This window comes from Ceratotherium simum, chromosome 2 (genome assembly GCF_057802395.1).
Source record: "Ceratotherium simum simum isolate JZ-2026a chromosome 2, ASM5780239v1, whole genome shotgun sequence".
In the NCBI taxonomy this organism is placed as follows: Eukaryota; Metazoa; Chordata; class Mammalia; order Perissodactyla; family Rhinocerotidae; genus Ceratotherium; species Ceratotherium simum.
In genome coordinates, this window is record NC_141901.1 from 79,436,897 (window position 1) to 79,463,804 (window position 26,908).

The following is a 26,908-nucleotide window of genomic DNA, read 5'->3' on the forward strand; positions in this document are numbered from 1 at the left end:
TTTTAAACTAGATTTAACATGTTACATAGTAACATACAACATTTTACTCCTTGAATAGAATATATATAAAAATTTCCATAGAATTTTTACAAAAAATGAATCATGTGCTTAATCAAAAAGAAAACCTTAACAAATTCAAAGAAGTAGAGAGCTTACAAATTACATTTTCTTATCATAGTCCAATAAAGTTAATTGGAAATTAAGAAACATGCAATGAGGCTTGTATGAAAGAGGAAATTAAAGGAGTGTCTTAGTCTTTTCTACTGTTATAACAAAATATCACAGACTGGGTAGCTTATAAACAACAGAAATTTATTTCTCACAATTCTGTAGGCTGGAAGTCCAAGATCAAGGTGCCAGTATGGTGGCCTTCTGGTGAGAGTCTTCTTCCTGGTTCATAGCAGGAGCATTTTCACCATGTCCTCAAATGGTGGAAGGGGCTAGGGATCTTTCTGGAGTCTTTTTAACAAAGGTGCTAATCCCATTCATGAGAGCTGCACCCTCATAACTTAAGTACCTCGCAGAGGCTCCACCTCCTACCACCATCATTTTGGAGGCTTAGGATTTCAACATAGGAATTTGAGGGGGACACAAACATTCAGACCATAGCAAGGAGAAGTATTGAAATTCCCAGGATCACTGGAGGAAAAAAACACTTTATGCTAAAGCAATGGGGAACAGTAAAACTGAACTCAGAGGAAAATATGTTGCCTTTAATTATGGAAGTAGAAAGGTGAAAATAAAGGAATTAACTACGAATCTTTATGAATTCAAGGAAGAACAACAACAGCAAAAAACAAAATGAAAGAAACTTTGAAGGGGAAATTAATAAGGATAAAAGCTGAAATTATTAAGATAGATAAAATAGCAGAAAAGAATAATAAATTCAAAGATTGATTCTTTACAAAGACCAATAAAATAGATAAACACCAACTGAGCCTGATAAGGAAAAGAGAAAGAAATCAAAATTAGACAAGATTAACAATGTGAAAATAGGAAAGAGATTAAAAGAATTCTAAGTAAATACTAAACATGACTCTGTTGCAATAATGTAAAAACAATAAAACCTAGAAAAAATAAATACTTTCTTAGGAAAATATATGTTATTACAAATGACACAGAAGAAGTAAAAACTTGAATAAACCAATTATTATAGAAGAGATTGGAGAAGTGATTAATGATCTCTTATTGAAAAAGTCAGCAGGCAGATGAATTCACAGCTGAATTTTTAATCTAACCATTAAAGAACACATAATTCCAATATTATTTAAACTATTGTGGGTCTTAGAAAAAGATTGAAAGATCTCCAGTTAATTTTATGAAGCCAGAAGAACTCGAATACCAAAGCCTAAGAAGGAATTCAACAACTACAGCAACAATGAAAAGCGCAGGCCAATTTCATCGATGACTATAGATGCCAACTGTTTAAATAATATACTGGAGTATGGAGTAGAGGAATGAATAAAAAGAGTAACACACTGTAACAAAACACGCTTTATTAGAGGGATGAAAGGGCAGTTCAATTCCAGGAAGTCTATCTACATATTGATTACATTAAAAATTAGAGAAAAACCCCAACCATTATCAGTAGGTAGTGAAAAGACATCAGATAAAGGTCAAGCAACCAAAGCCAAGGGAAACTCAAAGCAAAATAGGAACAGAAGGAAATCACTTATATAGTAAAGAAAAGCCACTAACACACACTATCTTAAATGGCAAAAATTAAATCTTTCACTTAAAAATCAGGAATCACACAGGCATCACTATAATCCCTTGTATTGGTGAATCTAGCAAATGTAAAGAAAATAACTGGTATAAATAACAGAAGAAGAGATAAAGTTCCTAATGCTGATGACATGCCTGTTTTCTTAGGAAACCCAAGAGACTCTCATGAAAAAACAAGTCATAAGACAATTTAGTGTGTTGGATGAATACAAAATAAACTACAGAAATTACCAATCTCTCTCTATTCAGGCAAAGGCACCTAGAAAGGAAATGGGAAGAACATTTCATTCAGAAGACAAATACTAGAAAATAATTTAGTATAAATTTAGTAAGAAAGGTACAGAACATATATGAACAAAACCATAAAAATATTCTTAGGAAATACAAGACAAAATATGAACAAATGGGAAAGTCCATTATCATCTTGGATGGAATAACTTACTGTCATAAACATGACAATTCTCCAAAAATTAATACATAAATTTATGCTATTCTAATTAGACTCTTTTTCTCTCACATAAAATACATATAAAAGCTGAAAAGAGCCTTAAGTTCTAAGTATCTACATATAATAGCAAATGTGAATGAGTGTAATCATTAACTTGAGGCTTTTTGAAGCATTTTCAGAACGATCAAAACAACACTGAAAAAAGGCTCTAAATTTAATAGGTAAATTTTTGTAAAATAAATGTGAAGTTATATGTAGTAGATTTTAAATACCAGCCTCCAATTTCCTTCTCAATAGATGGTGGTGTTAAGGGGTTAAGTCTAGGAGACTGGATGTTTTTTGTGAGCCCCACATTGTTCTTGTCCTATATGGTCTGGTCAAACTTAGCTGTATGTTAGAATCACCCAGGTGCTTCACAAGAATATAGATTCCAGAGTCTTACCCAAGAGCTCCTGCAGTCTGAATCTGTAGCAAGAATTGAGAAGTCACTGGCCAAATCTATGTTGTAAGGATCACTTCTTGTTTCAGGGTCTCTTTTCTGAGCACAGAAACCTAGAAAAGGGTACCCAGGGTTTCCATTGGGAGGACTGTCATTTAAATCCTCTCTGTGAGAAATGACTCATTTCCTTTTACGAATGGGAGTTGAAAATAGATTTTCAAAATTATGAAGAAAGCAGATTTTTTTTGTGTGTGTGTGAGGAAGATCAGCCCTGAGCTAACATCCATGCCAATCCTCCTCTTTTTGCTGAGGAAGAATGGCCCTGGGCTAACATCTGTGCCTATCTTCCTCCATTTTATGTGGGACGTGGCCACAGCATGGCCTGACAAGCGGTGCGTTAGTGTGCGCGGGGGATCCCAACCCGGGCCGCCAGCAGCGGAGCACGCGCACTTAACTGCTAGGCCACGGGGCCTGCCCGAAAGTAGATTTTTTATTGCAGAGAAACATGCAACGTGCATCTTGCTTTCTCTATAGCAGGAGGCAGTAAAAGTATGTTGAAAGTAATATCATGTATTGTTTTGGGTTTCGAACCTGGCTTTGCCTCTTTCTAGCCGTGTTACCTTTGACAAATTAACCCTTGTAGTTCTCAGTTTCTTCATCTATAAAATGAGGATGATAATAGTACTTACTTCACATGATAACAATATTTCCCTCAAACATACTAATAATTTAATGTGTTAGCTCAAAGCAAAAAAACCAGAAATAACACTATTGAATACTCTCCTCAGCAATAGGAACTTAATGCCACCATACACCTTAGCAAGGGGCCAACACGTAGTACTACTTAATATTCTTGAATCAAGTTTCAACATAGTGTGGCTCACACTGCAGTTCTGTCAAAGGCATTAAATATTCTCTTTCTCTCTAGCTCTCCTTCATAATATCATTTTAAAAGTAATATCATTTGAATGTCCCCAGGTCATGCTGGTTTGTGAATACAAATGAATTCACCTTAATATTACTGCCTACATAAGATTTAACAATCATCTCCCCCCAGCCCAGGCTCCCTCATTTATGACAGGAAATCCTCAGCTGCGTCTCCCAGGTGCTCAGGGGCAATTCCACTCATGTTCTACTGCTCTGGGTTCCTAGGGTTCCTTTGCTGTCTCCTCCTTATCTTGACCCTGTATTGGCCACCAGTGTCCTATATAAGAATACACCATCGCTGGGCAGAAGAGTTCCTTATTGGTGGCAAGGTTGCACAGAGGTCCATGGCTGACTGGGTGAGAGAAGGGCCCTTCTCCAGCTCTGTGCTGTACTATGTCATCAGTGCCCAAAGTAGTACTTCATGTTCCCGAAATCTCACAGTCATACTTGAAAATGATTCCTCAGTTTCTGGCCCTAAGTTCTTTCCCCAAGGGGCTCAAAACCACTTGAAAACTCTGTGGGAACACAGGGAATGCAGGCACCACACCACTCTCTCCATTACTTTTGACAGTTTCTCAAGGCTGCCAGCACAAAATTTCCCCTTCCTTCTTCACTCAGAAACATATGCTCCAAGAATGCTAACTTACACAGTCAGATAGACGGAGATGTCACCAGTCCATCAGGTTCGTAAATGACAAGGTTCTAAATCCCAGTTTGGTCTCAGGTGGACCCCTCTAGACCTTATCCTCCTTTCTTATATCCCTGTCAACCAGACAGAGAGTACTAAATCAAAAGGCATCTTGTCTACTCCGATTCCTTTGTTGTCTCCTCTGAAAGTGAAACAACTTAGTGAGGACAGAAGAATTACACATATCTGAGGCCGAGGTCACCCTGGCCCTGAGTCACAGCTGCCTGGCTTCCCTGGGGATCTAGTGCCCGTGCTCCTCAGCAACATGGACCTCTGGGGATTTCTGTTGTGTTGGTACTGATGTGTGAACATTTATAATAACAGTAGCATAATAACAATGACACAACACAGGGAAACAACTTAATTTTATTCCTGATTTCTCAAAAAGCATCCTTAAGGTGACGTGAGAGTTGTTAATGCCCCTGTTACTTTTTCTTCAAATTCTGGTAAGGTATATGACGACCCATGACATTAGGTCTATTTAAAAACTCTGGAGAACGCTCACACCAGGCCACAACAATGGCCGCCGCCAATGTCCCAGTCCCTGGGGAGGTCTCACCCCTCGCCGAGATGCACTCAGGGCCTATTAGGTGCATTGTAGAAGACAAGAACTCAAAGGTGGCATGGTTGAACCGTTCTGGCATCATTTTTGCTGGGCATGACAAGTGGTCTCTGGACCCCTGGGTTGAGCTGGAGAAGCGCCATTCTCTGGAATACAGCCTCCGAATCCAGCAAGTGGATGTCTATGATGAGGGTTCCTACACTTGCTAGGTTCAGACACAGCATGAGCCCAAGACCTCTCAAGTTTACTTGATCGTGCAAGTTCCACCAAAGATCTCTAACATCTCCTCGGATGTCACTGTGAATGAGGGCAGCAATGTGACCCTGGTCTGCATGGCCAATGGCCGTCCTGAACCTGTTATTACCTGGAGACACCTTACACCAACTGGAAGAGAATTTGAAGGAGAAGAAGAATATCTGGAGATCCTCGGCATCACCAGGGAGCAGTCAGGCAAATATGAGTGCAAAGCTGCCAATGAGGTTTCCTCGGCGGATGTCAAACAAGTCAAGGTCACTGTGAACTATCCTCCCACCATCACAGAATCCAAGAGCAGTGAAGCCACTACAGGGCGACAAGCTTCGCTCAAATGTGAGGCCTCAGCAGTGCCTGCGCCTGACTTTGAGTGGTACCGAGATGACACCAGGATAACCAGTGCCAATGGCCTTGAGATTAAAAGCACGGAAGGCCAGTCCTCCCTGACGGTGACCAACGTCACTGAGGAACACTATGGCAACTACACCTGTGTGGCTGCCAACAACCTGGGGGTCACCAATGCCAGCCTGGTCCTTTTCAGTAAGTATGCCAAAATGGGCCAACTTGGGAGAACAAGTGGATTGAATTCTCCCATGGAAAACTTGCAAATCATTCCTCATCTATTAAAAGTAAACTTGTACAAAAAAATAAATAAATAAATAAAAAATAAAAATAAAAAATAAAAACTCTGGCTCCTTCCTTGCATTGGAAGACTGTGTAAAGTGTAATATAGTAATAATAGTTTAAGTGTAGTGTAAAGTGTAACATAGTGTAAAATGACTAGCAAAAAGGTAATGGGGAATTCTTCCCCACCCTCACGTGACCCTAACAGTGCATTTCTGACACTGATGTTTCCCAGGCTAATTCTGGGTGAAGTCCAGCCCCTTCCTTTTGACCCCTATTCCTACCTCAGGGGAACATCCACCTTAAGATTCCTCCATCATTAAACCCAGATTTCACAAAGGATGGACAATCTCACATTCAAGTGCCAATCGTGGGTGCGATAAGGCTTGGTGTATGTCTCCCACAGGCGTTCTAGTGGAAAGGCACTAGTCAAAACTCTAGGCTGCAGCGCCTGCTCTGCCACTTATACCGTCTGAGATGTTAACCCAGCACAACAAACTCTCCCAGCCCAGATTCTCTATTTAAGAAACAGCAACAGTATTACCAATTTTCACAGTTTTTAAAAGAATAAGTAAAGGAATGAAACTGGAAATACTCTCAGCAGAGTGTTTGGTCCATAATAGGGGCTCGATTTATGTTAATTTACTCAAAAGAGGACAAAATCCTAACCCAGAGAAAATGGCTTTTAAGTGTGGAATTTCATATTTTTGGAGGCATTTGGAAACCCTTTTTTTTGGCTCCCTGAAATTATATTTCATAGGTAGTTGCCAACACTTCTTTTTTTCCTTCCTGTAGGGGAAACTGCACACTTGTCTCCATCTCCACCATGGTCTGGAATGAACCTGTGTAAGCCTGGTTGTGACAGGGGCAGGCACCACAAAAGTGCTTTCATAAAAGTCCAAGGCACGTCACGTGTGGGGACTTCTCTCTCCAGTTCTATAAAGTTCGTTTCATATGCGGACAGGATTCCCTCCCCATTCCAGAAACAATCTCTAAAATGGTGAACAATGAACCTCAAATATTTTTAAATGCCTTTAATAATCTTTCATAGATTTATATGTTAAAACGGTTTCCTAAACCGACGTATTCCAACTGCGGTGGTTCAGCATGTGCAGAGCAATGACTGTCATTCAAAACAGTCCCTCACTTCCCCGTATCGACAAAGCACCTACAGGACGGGGCCCCACTTGATTTTATTTTCTAACTTTCAAGCTGGCCTTGGATACCCTCTTGCTCCACAAAGATGCTTGGAGAAAGGATGTGAGGAGCCCCTGCAGTGACTCAAGATGCCCCCCTCTGCCTTGCAGCATGATGTCTGTGCTAACGTATGCACCAGGAACCGGTGCCCCAGGCCCCGCGGCGGCGAAGGAGGTGCACGCAGGCGGGGCTCAGGCCACCGCCCTTTCGCATCTCCTTAGGAGGGGACGCCGCCCAGCGCTCCGTTGCTAGGTCTTCTGTTTGCCGCGTTCTAAAGGAGCCCCGAGCGGGACCACGGCAAACCGGGAGGGGGGTGCCCGGAAAAGCCACAGGGCTGTCTTCAGCTAACAGCCAGGAAGAGCTGCTGCTCCTCTGTTGGTCCCTCCTGTCCCCACGCCCTCCTGGCGCAGGAGGGGCAGAGGATTCCCCTCGTCCTTGGTATCTCCCGGCCGTCGCCCGCCCTCGGCGCCGGGGCGCCCGCTCCGCTCCGCACGCCGCGCTCCCCCGGTCGCAGCCCGCGAATGGTCTGGCCCGTGGGTAGCCGCCACCCCCTTCGGCAGCGACAGCTGCTCCAGCTGCTCGCGGTCGTGCCCCTGAGCCCCGAGCCGTGGCTGCCGCGGGCTGTGGGTGGGCAGGGCAGCTCCGGACCCCGGCGCAGGCTGCCCAGCCCGCGGACCGCCGCCCGCGGGAAAGCGGGGAGCGCGGAGCCGCAGGGGGACGCCTGCAGCGGGGAGGCGAGCACCGGGGCTGGGCTCTCCTCACCCGGGTGAGTACCTGCTGCCCGGATCCTCCTCGACCCCCTTTCACGTCCCCACGCCCCGAGGTCTCGGCCCCCACCCGGGACGGTCACTGCTCTGGGGACAGAGTCCCCCGCGGGAACAGCAGAACCAGGGGCTGCTGTAGTTCGTGCTAATGATTCAGCACCATTCGTGCCCCGAGAGGTTTGGGCGGAATGGGGGAGGGTGGGCGGCCGAGGTCGGTTGCTGTGCTCTCACCTCGGTTTCTAGGCTCCAGATGGGCGACCCGGGCGGGCGGGGTCGGGTGGGATGAACAAGGAGGCTCCCTGCTGGCTGGTTTGTCTGGTTTGTAATTCCGTGCTTTCCCCACATCCTGGTACAAACCTCCGTGAGTGTGCAGTGCAATCTTCAAAGTGTGTCAGATTAGTGTCTTTTTCGCACGTGCGAGTGAAGTCTGGGGCCCTTGTCGATATCTCTGTTACTCGACTTCTTGCTCCATTGGATGCATAATTCATGCCATCACCCACCCAATTTTGCATCGCATGGCGTTCCCCCGCTGATGTGTGAGCACGATGCTGTATCCAAGTTGTCTTGTATTCAGGGTGCGTTTGAGTGGCTCTGGCATAGGAGGAAAAGATTTTGGGAGGTAGGAAATAATACTTTCAGAGTCTAGGCGCTCACTTTTTTTATATATTATTTTATTAAATCATCACAACAACCTAGAAGCATGTGGAAAGTGAGGAGCAGGGAAGTTAAATTTACGTGCTCAAGGTCACAGAACAGGAATTTTAACATATGTCTTTCTGACTCCAAAGCCCACGGACCTTCCACTGTTTTAAGGAGTAGTGTGTCCAAGTGTACATACATGTATGGGTCCATTAGATATTAAACATACAATTAACTTTTATAGGAGTAATCTCAATCAGCAGCAACAACAACCTGTAAACTTCCTGTATATGGAATTATTGTTCCTTTAGAATGAAAGTAAGAGCGTTCTTTGAATCATGTGAAAAAAAACCCCCTGTTTTCTTAGAAAGCATATGCCAAAAAATATCTGGACAACTCTGCCTAGGAGAGCTAGGTTATAACAGGGGATGTGCCACACGTTTTTGGTGGTGGTATATGGTGGATACTCAAGTGTTGCAGAAGTCAATTAGGAAAGCAAAAAAAAAAAAAAAAACAACTGGAAATCTTTTTCTTTTTTTTGAACTTTGGGGAAACATTTGCAGTAAGAACAGCTATCTAGTTCATGGGGTGTGTGACTGAACTGTTTTTGTGGGGTGTGTCACTCCCCAGACTGATAATGTTCTTTGGTTCATTATAGCTGTGTGATTTGGCATAGCAGGTGATGACTTCATTTTACAGACTAAGGAACTGAAATACGGAGAAGGTTCAAGATCACTCAGCTAGTAATAGTGGAATCTGGACAAGCATTGACTCTTACGAAAAATATGTGTGTTGTAGCAAAATGCAGTTCTGTATAGTGGGAAACTGAATTGATTTGTTTTTGCCCTGCCCTTCAGAGTCAACAATTATATTGACCTTGTGTGCTTCTGCAAAAATAATGGATGCTAGGCTTTTCTTTGTCCCTTGCTTGGTCATTTTCTTTGCTTTCATTTATGATTTATGTATTTTCTCTTAAGATAGGCAACTCTTGTTGGTGTCTCAGGAGGCAGGTTGCTATAATACAAATGCTCATTATCTCTAAGTACTGGAGTAGTATTTGATGGCAGACAGGAACATAGTCATTTTAGTCCATCATTTCTAAAGTATTGAGCCATTTGCACTGGAGAATTCTTTTTGAGGTTAATGGAGATATCGATAGACTAAAGCCCACTGTCTAAATAAGGCCATAAAATGGAGACACAAATTTGCATTTGTTGTTCAGACAAGACTATAAAAGAAGTAGGGTCTCATGATGAGTTTTAAGTTTGATTCCTAGGAGGTCATTTTTTTTTTGGTCTTACTTTGTTCTTGTTCTTTTTGTTCTTTATATGACTGTAGACTGTATCCTGAATCTTCGTGAGGCATCTTGGAGTTCAATCTGTTTAATCCCAGGGGGGACAGAAGAATTGGTATGAATTAATAAGCAAAAATACAGTAACATTGCTATTAAACAAAAAGTGCATGTCCTGGTGATGGAAGATCATCAGGAACATTTTAAAACAAAGGCAACACATTTTATTTAGATAACATCACCGAGAGTGTGAATATAATACCAACCTGGCTTTAGAACTACACTTTCTCTCTCTTTCTCTCTCTCTATATGTATGTATGTATTTGTTGAATGACTACTGTCTCAGACCATCTAAATTCTTGATTTCAAAGAACTTAAAGTCTAGCTGGGAGATGTTTACTTACCCATGAGTAATTAACAAAATAATTAGATTTGGCTTAATAGAAAAAAGGTGGTGCAGACTTAAGTGCTATATCAACACCTTAAGAAAAGGAGAAAGAGTAGAGGCTGGGGTCATCAGAGGATCAGGAAAGTCGTCATGGATGAAAGTAAATTAAATCACTCTCTGAGAGATGGAAGGACTTCAACAGGCAAAAAGAAAGGCAGACGGAGAGGTTCAGCTGAGAAGTGCTCATATACCGTTTGAATACACGGTGACAAATTATGAAGAACTTTGAGTATCAGGCAGGGCAATCTGCTTCTTATCTGGTAGGGAGCTAGTGTAGGTTTCAAGCAGGCCAAGTTTCTCTTTGGCTGGTCTTGCTCACATTCTTCATATTCCTTGCTCCAAGTGCCCTATCCAGAAAATAGTATATTTCTTGGATACGGATATTAAAAGGATTGGTTGTCAACTAAACCCAGAAAAAGTTTTCTATGCAAGTAAAATTTTTCCTCTTCCAAGGAAGATTAGCTTTTTATCCAAGGAAGCTTTCCCCCTCCATTAGAATAATGAACAATTTGGGAACTATGAGACTATAAAAAGGAGAAAAAATCACCATAATATTACTAACTAAAGACAACCATTATTAATATTTTGATGTATTTCTTTCCTCTTTTTTCTGTGCATAGTTTTAATCATGCCATGCATATGACTTTTTATATATTTTTACTTTAAATTTTATAACATTAATTTTAACTTAATTACAATTGGACAGTGAACATTTAAAATGCCTACATAATGAATGGATAAAGAAGATGTGGTATATATACACAATGGAATACTACTCAGCCATAAGAAACGATGAAATCCAGCCATTTGTGACAACATGGATGGACATTGAGGGTATAATGCAAAGTGATTTCCTTCATTAAGTAGTAGATAATAACAACAATAAACAAACACATAGGGACAGAGATTGGATTGGTGGTTACCAGAGGGGAAGGGGGGAGGGAGGAGGGTGAAAGGGCTAATTCGGTACATGTGTGTGGTGATGGGTTGTAATTAGTATTTTGGTGGTGAACATGATGTAATCTATGCAGAAATAGAAGTATAATGATGTACACCTGAAATTTTTACAATGTTATAAACCAATGTTACTGCAATAAACAAAAAATTAAAAAAAAAATAAATAAAATGCCTACATAATTTTTCCATTAGGTAGATGTACCATAATTTCCTAATCATTCCTCATTGTTGCTATATTTTTGATGATAATAAATAACACTGTGATGAACATCTTTATTCATAAGCTCTTTATATTTTAGAAATTAGTTCCTTAGGATAGAGTCTTAAGAAATGAAATTTCTGGGTTAAAAGGTATGAATTCTTAGTTTGACCTTTTTTTAAATTAAGTTATAATTGACATATAACATTATATTAGTTTCAGGTGTACAACATAATTATTCAATATTTGTATATAATGTGAAATGATCATCACAGTGAGTCTGGTTAACATCCATCACTACACATGGTTACAGATTTTTTTTTCTTGTGGCTTATTTTGACTATCTTATGCAAGTTTTGAAACTCTGCTGGATTCTGTATGTTCTCTTTGGAACATTTGCATATTAAGTACAGGGTATTTGTGTATTAATAATTAATAACACTCAGTCCTATCCGTGGATCCTCAGATTACACTCTTTCAGGCAACCTCTTCTTTTGATTAGAAACCTAGTTAAATCATGGGGAATGGGAGAAAGACAGGCACTTTAGGCCACTGAGGAGAGAAGATGTAAATAAAGTTGGAGAACAGGTTTGAAGAGTGAGCAAGAGTTTATACTCAGAGAAGGAATGTATGTGATAGACTACTTTCTGGTCTGGGTGTTGTATTTGTGGACCTCAACTCCACCCACCCCAGGCATCCAGCCCCCACCCCCATACAGTATCTGTCTCTTTTGACTTCAGCTTCTTCCATCCGCCTGTAACAGATTCCCAGGTCTCCTGCGTCAGTATCCTGCAATGCAAGGCATTTGAACTCACTCTTGCCCTCTGATTTGGAGAATCCACATAGGTGAGGGCAGCATTCCAGACCTCCTCCCAGTTCTCAGCAGAAGCCCTAGTTAGAAGGTACAAGAGTGTGTGGTGGACACTGAAGACCCCTGCCCCCTCCCCTGTGCACATTGCCAGAGATGGCCTTTGAGAACAGCAGCCCCTGGGAAACACATAACGTTTCCAATGTCCCCTCCTGGCATTCAGATGCTCCCCTACCCTCATTCCCAGCATCCTTCCACCAGAGGAAATTCCTCTCATGGAGGAGAGAGACTGTGCCTCAGTTTCCTCCACCAGTTGTAGGGACACATGGCACTACCTCCTTGGACAGGTACAGTGGTGGGTCCCTGATTCGCTCTCCCAGGCTCTCACCCGAATTCCCTCCAGGGAAGCCATTGAAGCAGGGAGGTCATTAAGTGTCTCTGAGGACCGGTGGAACGGGAGTCAGGGAATATGAACATGACTCCAGGGCACAAGTAGGGAGCAGAGAGGCAGGTTTTTACAATGTTCTGTCAGTCTTGGGAGACCTGAAAGGAAACAGTGAAAACGGAAGCATCACATTACAAACCTAAAAGAGGCCCCCCTTTCTAGGACCTGACAGGTGATTTCTGATGGAAGCTGGACATTGAGATAGGCAGAGTATTTTGGGCAGAATTTGTCCTGTGCTCCTTTGGGACCTATTATTTAAAACAGTTTGCTTAAGTTCTTAGAAGGTGGTAAATCTATTTCCATTCCTCTCAGGCATTATCTGTCAAAGTTGAGCTGGGCTTAGCCAACAGTTTCCTAGGATTAAGTTAAAGTTAAAAACTTAAATTTAAAAAGGCTTGCCTGTTTATTCTCCACTATCCTTATTTCCGTTAGTTCCCATTTGACATTTATCTGCTAACACACTCCTGCCCTCGGTACACGTCGTAGTTGACAAAGCCAAGGTGTTGGGATTGTTTAGGCTCTGGGAAAGTGAGTGATAAATAAATTTTCCTCTTTTTTCTTTCACTTTCTCCTTGTAAGCATCTGATTGGCCTATGGTTCCTTTGGTGGTTAAGAGTTAGGTGGTCAAGTGGTTACTGGGTCTCCTCTGGGGCTGACCCAAAGGTCTCTAAGAATGCCTTCTTTTGAAATTGATGGTATTCTTGGTCCACTGGATATGCTGAACCATCCACTTTGATTTTTCTAATTGTGTGTGGCATCCGAGCTTCCAGACTTCTGTGTTATTTTTGTTCCTCTGCTTAGCCATGTGAAATGGAACATTAGGTTTGACAAAGGATTATTTTGAACATTTCTATCTCTTTTACCCACTACTTTGCAAAGTCTGAACTGGTATGACATCTAATTCAACAAGATGGCAGTAGCTTGTTTTTATAAAAGTCTCCTCCCTCCTCCATTAGTGCAGTTGAAGGGAGGTTGATTTTTTTAAGTAAATTGAGCATTGGCAGACATGGAAAATGGAGCAGCGGTAATACAGGCGCCAGCTTGCAGATTATTTCAAGGCTCTTTTTTGGATTAGAATTTTAGGGCTGCTTAGGTATACTTCTTATTTAAGAGGGTGCTATCTTTCTTTTGTAGGAGAAGCTATCCCACTTAAAATTTGTGTAAAATCTGCTTTAATTGATATGGTCCTAATATTAGGTTTGACTGGGCTTGTGATATGAATCGTCATACATGTGGAGTATTGGTAGGAAGAGTTAGCAACAGTGGATTTAATTTGAATCATTGCATTTGATGGGAAATGTTTCATGGGTAATTTTGTCATCACCACTATTTAAAATCTATTTTTTCAAGGTACTTAATAAATAAAATCTGTAACCACCTGTGACATTCCTAGGGATTGCTATAAAATTAGGACAACAATTTTAGCACACATCTCAGTTTATATTTAGAACCTGTCAGTCTGCAGTTACCCAACAAACATGTGCTAGCTACTCTGTGGAGAGGAAAGATAGAAATTGAACACTTTCTATAATCAGCGTAATTTACATGAAACCAGATGGGAGCATTTTCATTTAGCTTTAGCTTTCATTTCATTTAGTTTGATCACATCCAAGATGATAATATTTAGTTAATTACTTAGCGTCTCTCAATCTAGAATCCTAAAGATTGGCAGATATTATTTTTTCCATTTTAACAGTGTGAAAAATCAAGCTAGAGAGAGAGAAAAAAATGCAAAATTTGCTTGCAGAATTGTAATAGGATTAGAAATTGGTCTACAGTTGCCCCTTTTAGATACTAATTTTGATACTAGATGCTACCTAATATTTACTCTTATATGTAAACAAGAGGACACTTTTATTCATTTATTGGATAGTTTTTATGGTTTTACTTCTTTTAGGGCATTCAAGGAAAAAATTAACTTGTCAAATCAATTGAATACTTTTTCCTAATTTCTGACATCTGCTTTTAGTCCACATCAGCTTCCCCCTTGGTCAAAACACGTACATTTCAACCCATTATTTTTGGAAAATCGAAACAAGTTGTTTCTGGAACTAGCCGCAAAAATTAAAGGACAATAGACATCTTAAATGTTAAGGAAAGTTTGAAAGGGAGGGATCAGTGCTTCTTAAAATCAAGTGGACTGTATATGTGTGGAAAAGCTTTTTCACTTGTCAAAAATCAGTGCCAAATGAGCATTTTTGGCAGAAAGAAAAGTTTACTGCTCCATATGTTAGGGGGTTGTCATTTCGAATAGGAGGTCTTTTCTCCTTTAAAAATTTATCTTGGGTTTATAATATGTGTCGAAAGCTATTTTCATCCTTGACTAAGGAATTAAAAGTTAAATATGTTCTTTATTGGTTATAGTGTGCCATATTTACTTCCATAATGTGCTTGAGAGCGTACCTGTAAATTTTGTTTTTAGAATCCATAAGGAACCAGAATAATAAATATAGGATGAAGTGAAGTCCTAAAGTGTAGCTTCTACTAGGAACAAAATTAAGCAAATACACTCAACACTATCTCTGAATATAGAGATTTAGATCTCCAAGTAAAATTACCTAATGGTAGTCGAGGAGTTCTCTTAAGGTGGCTGTGACCATCAATGTGGTGTGGCCCAGGTAAGTAGCTCTCTGATGACCTGGCTTAATCTTGGAATGGATGTTACAGTGTCTCAAAGAATGAAGGTTCTGCATATCTTTTAGGAATTCCCTCATACATATTATTTTTCTTAGCTGAAATTTTGAGAGGCAATGTGTTTGAGGTTTCACTCCTGAAAATTACCTACCATTATTTGTTTACAGTCAAATAACAATCCCATGGTTTCAGAGCCTGCTGGGCTGTGTGATAGGACGGGTTTACCAAATGTGTGTACCTAAACAGAAGGCCACAGCTCCTCTGCACTAACGTGGCCTAAAGGAATGACCCTGGACAGGTTTTAAAACTTCCTCCAGAATCAATTTGGGTTTGTTCTGACACGCAGAAGAGTCAGTGATGGAAGTTCCAAACATATGACGTGGAACGTGGCTCCTGACGTCTGTTCAGTTGGTACAGTCTTACGTACAAGTAAAATAGGCGAAACTACCACTTCTGCCTTTCTTAAAGGGAAGTGTAATTTTCTTTCTTCAGACCAAAATATTTTTTCTAGGGTGTCTTTTTAAACCGTCAGTCAAGTCTCTATTGAGGGAAAACAAAAAATTGTTGGGGCCTGGTAAGTTCTCACTTAATAAAAGTTGAATCAGACCCTAGACAATTTTGAACAGAGGAGTAAAATTAGTTTGTAGTAATTGCAAGAACACTCCAGAAGGTTGATTTGCTTCCTTAGTGGGCTTGTAAAGTCAACTATCAGAACAACATAATGAGTGTTTGATTTTTAAAAATCTTTTGAGTCTTTGTTAGAGTAGAATTGTCTTTCATTAGTAATCCCTTGAGAATGGGCCTTAAGCAAGCCCAACAGTCTGTATAGATTTCCACATCATTAAAAGCTTTCCGGGACCTCCCATGGAAGACTAACTTGGATTCACTGTGTCTGCAGACTGCTATAGCTTGAGTATGGTCTCCTCCCTGCTTCTGAGGGCTCACAAGAGAAGAAGGGCCTAGATCCTTCTGGTCCAAACTAATTTAGCGGGAAGGTCATGATCTTAGGTTCGGAGTCAATTAGGTACTTTTAATATGTGTTGAACTAATGAACGAATTAGAGTTAAGTTTATATTCTAGCCCCCATAACTGTTTTGAAATTATAAGCAACTAATTTGATAATAACATAACCAATGTCTTTCCATTTTCATGACTGCCAGGTTAGAATTTCTGGGTTTAAATAAATGCTCATTTATTTATAATATATATAAACAATGTACTCATATCAATTATTAATTATTAATATATTAGTTATTAATAATTACTTATTAATATATAGTATACTATGTTCTAATAACATAATACATAATAACTCTCATTTACTTCTCCTTCTCCAAACAGCAAAATACCTCTTGCTTTCATGGTTGAAATTTGTGGTTTCCCATAGGAAAACTAGATGAATGTTTGATTTTTGGCAAAGAACGTTTCATCTCTATAATATGTAAAATCTTCAGTAAGCCATTCTAGGGGGTGATTAAGAGGGGTAATCTTTCTTTCTTTCTTTTTTAAATGACTGTAATTCATCTGCCTCATTTGAGTTTTGGATAGGGTTCTGGTGTAGGGTCCCTTTGTTAGGCCGTGTCCTCTAATTTGTGGGTTCTTGTCTGTGAGGAGCCGCTAAAGGGACTGGAAGCTGAGAAAGAAAAGTCTCTCTGGTTCATCTAGTCCTCTGGGCACATTTGTAACTCAATCTCCCTCTCTGACTGGTGTCTGCATCATTTTTATCCTGATGGTTTACTTAAGCAGCTGCCTTGGATTCCGTAATAGATGAAGCGTTTTATTTTAACTCTATGATGTTTAGTTATATGTTTGGTAGCTGAGATAGATATTATATAAAACCTAATGGACTAAAATGAAGAAAATAGGAAATTCATTGTTTTGTTATAGATTACCTGGAGGGAATTATATTCAATGTGTGAACTAAATATTTAGTGTAGTATAGGTGAAATAGTCACATAACTCTTGTTAATGAAATTAAATGAATAAGGGCAATATTGCTGTACTCTAAAAACATACCGAAATTGTCTAATCTTGGGACCACAGTATGGTTTTGCAAATTTTTCCTTGTACCTTCCTCCCGCCCTTTTTTCTGGCCCTGAAGAACCACATTTAAATTGAAATTCAAATATAGCCAGCTCTGAGTTTTGTCTACTTCCAGTCTTTCTGTCTGTGCTCCAAGAGGAAGGACTTGGCTTATGACCAGTTCTTTACCCTCTTTGGACATGATCAGCGCTGTAGACGCTGCCGCCTGTTTCCTCCTGAGATGAATCAGCGATGCTGTCTGCCTGTCAGCTCCAGACACGGCTAGCTGTTGACTCGAGTAGTTGGGGCCGTAGTGTTAAGTGAAGCTGCGTAAAGTAGATCATAAAGTCATTTGATTTGGGCCAGATTTTGAAACAAAAAAATGGCATGTGATTTTCTTTTTCACATTTTAAGATTGCATAAGTTTGTAACTAGAAATTTTGAAGGTTAACTTTACAGAAAGACTGGCAGAGTTTTTCACGTGGATTCCTGAAATAGATCTTTGTGGAGCATGCTCTTTGGCATTCTTGCAATTTTAATTCTCATTTCTATCCTATTATAATTTTAAGTTACTTTCTTCTAATGCTAAATAAATTTTAGTTCTATTTTATTTAAATTTATGTATTGTTTCCATACTAACTGGTACTTATTAGATACAGTGAATGATATCTGTTAAATGTCCTTATTCTTCAGATCACTGTGATAATATTGCACTTTTGGCTGGTCAAGGCTATAAGATATTAAAACCATATATTTGTATGTATACATATACATATGTATATGTAATATATATTTTTAAAAGACTTTTTAAAAAAGTAATCAAATAGTTCCAATATTTCGATAAAGTTAAGAAATGGGAAAGATATGATAAAATGCTTTATTTAGATGAACGTAAATGATAAAAAGAGTTTGATGGAGTTAAGAAGTTAAGATTGAGAGAGAATAAATGGTTGTTTCCTTTCAATTGGCATTTTAGTAAAAATGTTTTTTTCCCATTACCATTCATAAAATGGAAACAAACCACAACTTATTTAGTGTATTTTATTTGGTAAGTGTTCAATAAATCTGTTTAATTAAGTATGGAAACAGGAATTGGAAAAGTCGATTTAATATTAAAATGGATAAGAGAATAGGCTGGTATAAACAATGTAGGCTAATCCAGTAGAGCTGCCTTCAAACTTTGTCTTTCTTCTTTGATATAATCTTTGACAGAGAAGAGTATCATGTAGACTAGTTGTGGATAAGCCAGATAGTTAAGTAACTAGTGGTAATTTGTGATTATTCAGAAGGATGGAAGATGCGATTCATTCTTAATTCGTATTTTGTATCACCAAAATTTTATGAGTAAAATAATGGAGAGCTGCTGCACCTAATTAAAAAAAAAATTAAGCTCCATTATGTATCAGGCTCTGTGTTTTGTTCATATTACTCAGGCCGAGAGACACTGCCCTTTCCAATAAAGAACTTTTAAAGCAAATACTTTAAAAATATGATACAATGTGGTCGATGGTGGATGTTCTAACAGAGGTGATGCACTGAAGGACAGTTAATTCTGCCTAGGAGACAGAAGGAAAGGAGGGGACAACTAAGCTGTGCCTGAGTGCGGGGAAGAGAAGGAAGACATCCCAGGATTAGAGAAAACACAAGGAAGTGTGTGCAAATTAGAACATGAATAGCATTTTCAGGATGGTCTTTTTATCTCATGCTTTTATCTCTAGTTAGAATATCTTTCAGACATATTTGGCTGTAACTCATGGTAAGAAATACGGTTTATTTCTTGCCAGAGTACACGCACGCACACACACACACACACACACACACACACACACGCATAGAAACAAAAGTTTCAAGACTCAGTACTTACAGTTAATGCTTTTCCTACCACATGCAATGCATTCTGGCACTATTATATTTTCATCTATTCTATTCTATTATTTCATTTAAAATAAAATTAAAAAATACTTATAAAATCTCACTAAATTGATTTTATGACCCTCTATGAGTCATGGTCTGTATTTAAAAACAAAACAAAAACAAATAAAGAAAAACCTGTGCCAGAGCTCCCAATTCATAGGGAGACAGGCCCCTTTCATACCCAAAATGCAGATTTGTGAAGGAACTCTTTGGCTCTTTCTCAGCAGGATTTCAAGATTTTAAGAAATAAACTGATGGCTTTAGCATATTTGCAGTTCAGAAGGCAACATGGTATATAGTGCAAAGGTTTTGGGAGTTAAACAGAGCTGTCCACATCTTTGACAAGTTACTGAATCTCTCTGAGTCTCAGTTTTCTCATCTGTAAAATGTAATTAATAAAACAACCTATGAGGACTAAATGAAATAACACATGTAAACAGTGGTTCTCAAACTTGGCTGTACATTTAAATCACACGGGGAGCTTTAACACATTTCTATGCCCAGCCTGCATCCCAAACCAATTGAATTGGAATGTTTGGGGCTGGAACCCAGGCATGAGTATTTTTTTTTTTTTTTTTCTTTTTTGAAAATGTATACTTCTTGAATATCAACTCTCCATATCCACCTCCCTCTAGCCCCTGGCAACCACCATTCTCCTCTATGTTTCTACCTGTTTGACTATTTTAGATGCTTCATAAAAGTGGCATAATGCAATATTTGTCCTTCTATGACTGGCGTATTTCACTTAACATAATGTCCTCAAGGTTCATCCATTTTGTCACATATGGCAGGATTTCCTTCTTTTTTAAATGGATGAATAATGAATAATATTCCATTGTATGTATACACCACATTTTCTTTATTCATTCATCCATCCATGGACATTTAGATTGTTTCCATATCTTGGCTATTGTGAATAATGCTGCAATGAACATGGGAGTGCAAATATCTCTTTGTAATCCTAATTTAAGTTATTTTGGATAAATACCCAGATTGCTGAATTGCTGAATCATATGATAGTTCTATTTTTTTTTTTTTTTTGGAGAGGAAGATTAGCTCTGAGCTAACATCTGTTGCCAATCCTCCTGTTTTTGCTGAGGAAGATTGGCCCTGGGCTAACATCCGTGCCCATCTTCCTCTACTTTGTATGGGCTGCCACTATAGCATGGCTTGATAAGCTGTGTGTGGGTCCGTGCCTGGGATCCGAAACCACAAACCCCGAGCTGCTGAAGCGGAGCGGGTGAACTTAACTGCTACACCACTGGGCTGGCCCCTAGTAGTTCCATTTTTAATTTTTTGAGGAACTTCCATACCATTTTTCACAGCAGCTGCACCATTTTCCATTCCCACCAACAGTGTGCAAGGGTTTCTATTTCTTCTCATCCTCACCAACATTTATCTTTTATTTTTTTTTGATAATAACCGTTCTAACTGGTGTGAGGTGAAATCTCATTGTGGTTTCAATTTACATTTCTCTAATAGTTAGTAATGTTGACCGTCTTTTCATATACCTGTTAGCCATTTGCATGTCCTCTTTGGAGAAATGTCTATTCAAGTCCTTTGCCCATTTTTTAATTGTTTTTTTTTTTTTTTGCTATTGAGTTGATAGAGTTCCTTATACATTTTGGATATTAACCCCTTATCAGATATATGGTTTGCAAATATTTTGTCCTATTCAGTAGGTTATCTTTTCCTTCCTCTGATTATTTCATTTGCTGTGCAGGAGCTTTTTAGTTTGATATAGTCCTCTTTGTCTCTCTTTGCTTTTATTGCCTATGCTTTTGGTATCATATCCAAGAAATCATTGCCAAGACCACTGTCATGAAACATTTCTTATTGGTTTTCTTCTAGGAGTTTTACAGTTTCAGGTCTTACATTTAAGTCTGTATTCCATTTTGAGTTGATTTTTTTGTGTATGGTGTAGGAGAAGGGTCCAATTTCATTCTTTTGCTTGTGGGTATCCAGTTTTCCCACCACCATTTGATGAAGAGACTATCCTTTCCCCATTGTTTATTCTTGGGACCCTTGTCAAAGGTCAGTTGACCGCATTTATGTGGGTTTGTTTCTGGGCTCTCTATTGTTCCATTGATCTCTATGTCTATCCTTATGTCAGTATCCTACTGTTTTAATAATTACAACTTTGTAATATATGTTGAAATCAGTAAGTGTGATGCCTTCAGTTTGGTTCTTCTTTCTCAAAATTAGTTTGGCTTTTTGGGGTCCTTTGTAGTTCCATATGAATTTTAGGATTGTTTATTCTATTTCTGTAAAAAATGCCGTTGGGATTTTGATATGGATTGCACTGAATATGTAAATCATTTTGGGTAGTATGGGCATTTTAACAATATTGTCTTCCAGTCTACAAGCACAGGATGTCTTTCCGTTTATTTGTATCTTCTTTAATTTCTTTTAGCAATGTTTTGTGGTTTTCAGTGTATAAGTCTTCACATTCGTATTTAAGTTTATTCCTAAGAATTTTAAAGGCATCAGTATTTTTTAAAGTTTGTCTGTTGCAGTGTATGTTGAAACTCCTGATTGTAATGCCTGTAGTGCAATGTGAGGAACATAGTAGGCATTTGATACAATGTCTGGTTCCCTTGATTAATAATATCAACAATCATGTGTAGCTAACCCTTTTGTGGTGCTTACTATGTTTTAGGCACTGTTCTAAACCCTTTCATATCATGTAGAAAACACCATGCTTTGTTTTTGTTATTGTTCTGTCAAATAATAGAATAGCATATGGCTGAGATAAAAAGGGAGAACACTGTTTACTAGAGAAAATGGCTACTTTTATCATTAGGATCTCAGTTACTCAAGTAACTATTTCATTGAATTATGGAATTGGCTTTCATTGAACAGCCTCAAGAATATAGACTAAGTACTTTACAAAATATTTTAGATTAAAGTTGAAACCTTACTCAGTGACTTACAAGGCAGGTATAAGAGATCAATTTGACACAGATAAATACCTCAAACATATAACACTCCTAATTTTAGTAGAAATATATTGATATTATGTAGTAGATTGTGTGTGGTATGTATTTTCAATACAAAAAGGTACAAAAAAGTGAGTATAAGTACAAATAAGTATAAAAGTACAAAAAAGTGAGCATTAACCTACAAATGCCTCTACCACATTATCATATTATCATTCACTTGACGCTAAAATCTGTTAGGCTTAATGTTATGATGACAAGAACGTTTTTTATGTGTTTATTCCTTGGTATTAAGTAGATATACTTAGTAGTCTGCTGGTATGCTTTTTGCTATTGTTGATTTTCGTCTTAGAAAGCTTATTTATTTATTATAATTTTCAATATGATTTTTCTATAATAACTGCTTTAAAAAGACCATCTAAATGAATGATTTATTTCAAATATATAATTTATTAGTTTTCTTTGTATTTCAATAAAAATTTACTCATTCTTGTCATAATCTTTAGTTTGTTTCCTAGTTTTCAGTAAGAGCCTTTATGATGTTGACTGAGAAAACATTCTTTTTTTCATGGATGTATGTCTTTCTTACACTTAGTACACGTTCAAATAACAAAACGAACATTTTTCCCATGTCCAGGAAATGGATTTGTAAATCACTACATCAGCTTTGCTTAGATGAAATGCATGCTTTATCTTACTTTTTCTTTTGTGCATTTTCTTTCAACCTATTCAGTTTTTAAAACATTTGTAGGATACCTGTACTCTTAGATGAGTTAATAGATGTAAAGCTCTTAGGATAGCACCTGGTGCTTAGTAAGCATTTAATACATGTTACTCGTTGTCCACTGCCAGTTACAACACTGTGTAATGCAGAAGTGTGTAATGGCAGAATCAGGTATTTGCAAAAGAAATGAAAAAATTTTAAGTTTTGTGACTGAGAATAAAAGTTGGTATTTCTGCTCGCCAATGCACCTAAAAATGAAATGCTTGATATACCAACAGGAATCTTATGTTCAAAGTTGAAATTAGGTATTTAAAATTGAAGTGTCTGATTCCAGGAGGGGAAATTCACTTTTTGAGGTTTTACAGCTAATTTAGTTTAAAAGCTTTGCTATTAAGGATATTAAGAAAATTGAAGACTTGTAAGCCTAGAGAAGTGCTTAATCCTTTACTTTGTTAGCTTTTATAGACACAAGATTAAATTCACTCTAGCAATAGAACAGTTTTGAGGGGAAGTGTTAGTAGAGAATGGATGAACATTTTCTGAAAGTAGGTTTTGAATGAAGGATTATTTGTTTCCAAAGCATTCCAATATGATAAAACGTAAGCTAGAAATAATCCACTTGAATTGGATTCTAGAATTTGTGAGAAGTATCTAAACTACTGAGTTGAATCTTATGGAGGCTGACATGTGTTGTCACTGTGATTATCTGCCATGTGGTCTCATTCTGCTGTCGTCATTTCTCACATTATCTCCTTTGACACTGTGGAACTCTACCTGTCTCTTGTGATTGAAAATTGAAGTCTAGAATGTGTCACACAGATAGGTTTTAAGACAGCGTTGTCAGAGGCTTGTGATTTACTTAGCATTAATGACTAAGCATATTTTGTAGAGGCTAATGAAATCAAACATTCCTGCATGACAGAAAAAACTGGCTTGATTTTGCTAGGAAGGAAAATTTAACTCTCAACCCCTCCCTCCCATCCTCTTCCTTTCGCTTTCTTCCCTTACTCTGTTTCTTCCTTCTTCCTTCCATTTCCTTATGAAAAATTAACTGCATCCTTTTGAAAAACTTTCCCATATGAATATGGTATGATATACATTTCTTTTCCATTTTCCATTCTCTTTTGTTAAAGCGCTTCAGATATGTTAAAGTGATGGTAATGAAAAACAAGCCATGGCATTGTTGGTCATTAGCATACAGCTGTGTGTTTAAGGTGCTGTGCTATGTCTTCCCATTAACCTCATTGATTTCTGAAAAGATAATAGTGCTCGTAGAGAGTTCATTGTGGAGGTCAGTTATGGTAGGAAAGCTTTGGTGAATCTCAATGTGGATAGCAGTAGAGGGATGAATTTGGGGCCTGGCTGCAGGCAGGTAGAGGGATCAAGTTTTTAAAAAAAACAATGAAGTTGGTGTTGGACCTGGGTTCTAGCCTTAGCTGGGACCTAGCACGGCCTTAGGCAAGTCAACTAACTTCTTAAATCTCAGCTTCTTCATTTGTCAAGTGAAAAAGCAATCCTATTCAATTGGCCTTGTAGTGTTGTGAAGGGCAAAGGGATTAAGAGTGTGAATGCCAAGTAAAACTGTTCCTGCACATAAGTGGTAGGACCCCAGTCTTACCGCTTATGGCAACTTCATCTATTCATCTGTAAAATGGGAATGATGATAATCCCTGGCTCATAGGGTTTTTGTAAGTAATAGATGAAATAATCTACATAAAGCATTTGACGTAGTGCTTGGCAGAGAGCAAATATTCATTCACTCAGTTATTCAACAAATATTTATCGAGTGCCCACCATGTCCCAGGTGCTTTTCTGGGTGCTTGGGATACACCTGTGAGCAGAACCAACCATAGACCCTGTTCTTTGCAAGTTTATAGGCCAATGAGAGAGAAAGAGTTAATTAAAAATAAATGTATAATTACTACGATAAGTGCTGTGAAGGAAAGGTACCCAATGCTGTGAGAATAATGTCAGGGAAGGTGGGCTTTAACTAGGCAAAGGCCAGGGATGGATGGGGGTGGATTCTAGTCAGGAAAAATAGCATGTATAAAGTCTCTGTAGTGGGAATATGCAGTGGGTGGTTACGAGACAGAAAGTGACAGAGAAGGTGGCTCAGAATCAGGCTGGAAAGACAGGCAGGCTGATAGGCACTTGGATCTCTTTGGTGTTCCATCACGGAAGCAGAATCACTAAGAGTGATATGGAATAAGATATTTGCTATAGGGATTAGAAGACGTCTACAGAGGGCTTGTGTCTCTGCATCTGGTGGGTCAGCAGGGCTGGCAGTCAGAAAGAACAAGTGGACGTGAACTAGAACCCACTAGGACAAATTGGAACCCAGAAGAAAAAAGTGGAGCCTATATCTGACTCTTGACCCCTCCAGTCTTGACAATGTGGGTGACCCCCAGGCAGAGCTGGTGTTCTTTGCCTGGAGCTACACATATGCCTGGCCCAGGGAGGCTAGATGTGTTAGGATTTGGAGAGACTGAAGAAAGTCTGGCAGGAGCTGGAGGAACTGCAGGCTCAGATGCTGCCCTTTGCCAACACAGGGAGCAAGCCCATCACTGTCAACATGTACAACCTACAACAGTGCATGTGCCCTATACTGACCTTCAGAGCATGCCTGCGACTTTACTTCTGCCTTCAGAATTACATGCAGCATTCTCTTGTGGCTGAATCTAACCTAAAATCATGCAGGAAGGAATTTCTAGGAAACATTGTTAGCTAACCTAAATTGACTGGTACCACAGGTCTTTTTTGGAAAGGTCTTTTTTGGCCCTGAATGGGCTTTTGGATTTCATCAGATGAGCGTTGAAAAGCTACCAAAGGGATTTGAGCCAGCTAGGGTGAAGGGAATTGGGAGAGTAACACGACAAGATTTATGATCAGATTTGCTTTTTGGAATCTGCATTGTAGAAAATGGATTGGAGAGGACTAAGATTGGATATCAGTAGATCTATTAGGAACCTAGTGCAGTGGTCTAAGTGAAGGATTGATGGTGGCTAGGACTAGACGTGGAGATGAAGGGAAGACATTCAGAGGATACACGAAACAGGACTTGGGGCTGGAATTGCTAAGCGTTGAAGGAGAGGAAGATGCCTAGATTACGAGTTTAGTTTTGGATATTTTGAGTTTGCAGTGGCATTGAGAATATCCAGATGGAAATGTTCGGTAAACAGTATGATATTAATGTTAGTCATTGCTATTAGTACAAGTAGCAGTAGTAGTTGTTAATATTATTATAGTTGACTTACTTTCTGGAGGCCTGAAACCGTGTCTAATTTATTTATGGGCACTCAGTGCACTGCTTATTCCCTGGCATAGAAAAGGAATAATTTTTATGTCCCTCCCTTGCTCTTTCACTATATGTTGGCATAATCACACATTTTTTACTTTTTCCCTGTGCTAACGTCTCTACTTCTGTTAATTATATCTCCTTCTAGCTCCTAGAGGACCCTCATTCAGGGGTCGGTAAACTTTTCTGTCTGAGGTCAGATGGTTTCTATTGCAACTCTTCAACTCTGCCTTTTTAGGGCAAAAGGAGCCTTAGACAATACAGAAACAAATGAGGAGTGGCTGTGTTCACTTAATCTTTGTGTACAAAACGGACAGTGGTCTGGATTTGGCCTGTGCGATGTAGTTAGACCCTTGTGCCTAGTCCATTAGGTGTTTCATATCTCTTTTATTTATTTATTTATTTTATTTTATTTTTTTTTGTGAGGAAGATCAGCCCTGAGCTAACATCCATGCTAATCCTCCTCTATTTGCTGAGGAAGACCGGCTCTGAGCTAACATCTGTTGCCAATCCTCCTCCTTTTTTTTTTCCCCCCCCGCAAAGCCCCAGTAGATAGTTGTATGTCATAGTTGCACATCCTTCTAGTTGCTGTATGTGGGACGCGGCCTCAGCATGGTCGGAGACGCGGTGCGTTGGTGTGCGCCCGGGGTTCTGAACCCGGGCCACCATTAGCAGAGCGTGAGCACTTAACTGCTAAGCCACGGGGCTGGCCCCATATCTCTTTTATTTTTAATTATTTTCAATCCACTGGCTCTAAAAACATATTCAAGTTTTTTTCTATCATATCCCCTCCCCCCCAAAAAAAACCCCACCAACTTTCCTTTAGACCTTGTTTCTCCTAAACTATATACCATCTTTCTTTTCTCGTTACTTCTTGAAGGTCATCTCTTCCTGCTTCTATCTAGTAAACCCTTAGTAATCTGACATTTCCTGTTGCTGTCTCAAAAATAGTCAGGACCTCCACTTT

The 26,908-nt window shown here is 39.1% G+C and overlaps 1 protein-coding gene and 1 pseudogene across 6 annotated transcripts in view; both read left to right on the forward strand.

The window, feature by feature from the left end:
• Positions 1–4,692: 4,692 nt before the first annotated feature.
• On the forward strand, positions 4,693–5,700 carry LOC101399134 (limbic system-associated membrane protein pseudogene; annotated as a pseudogene).
• Positions 5,701–7,383: 1,683 nt separating this feature from the next.
• Positions 7,384–26,908, forward strand: part of TTLL7 (tubulin tyrosine ligase like 7) — a 136,853-nt gene continuing 117,328 nt past the window's right edge. For 2 of the 6 annotated variants that reach the window (XM_087448390.1, XM_087448407.1), the window contains exon 1: positions 7,385–7,628. The gene's annotated coding sequence lies outside the window, so the exon portion shown is untranslated. Of the gene's footprint in view, positions 7,629–7,979; positions 9,675–26,908 lie in introns of those variants that run through there. The other 4 variants (XM_087448397.1, XM_087448412.1, XM_014788325.2 and 1 more) reach the window with 4 other exon arrangements.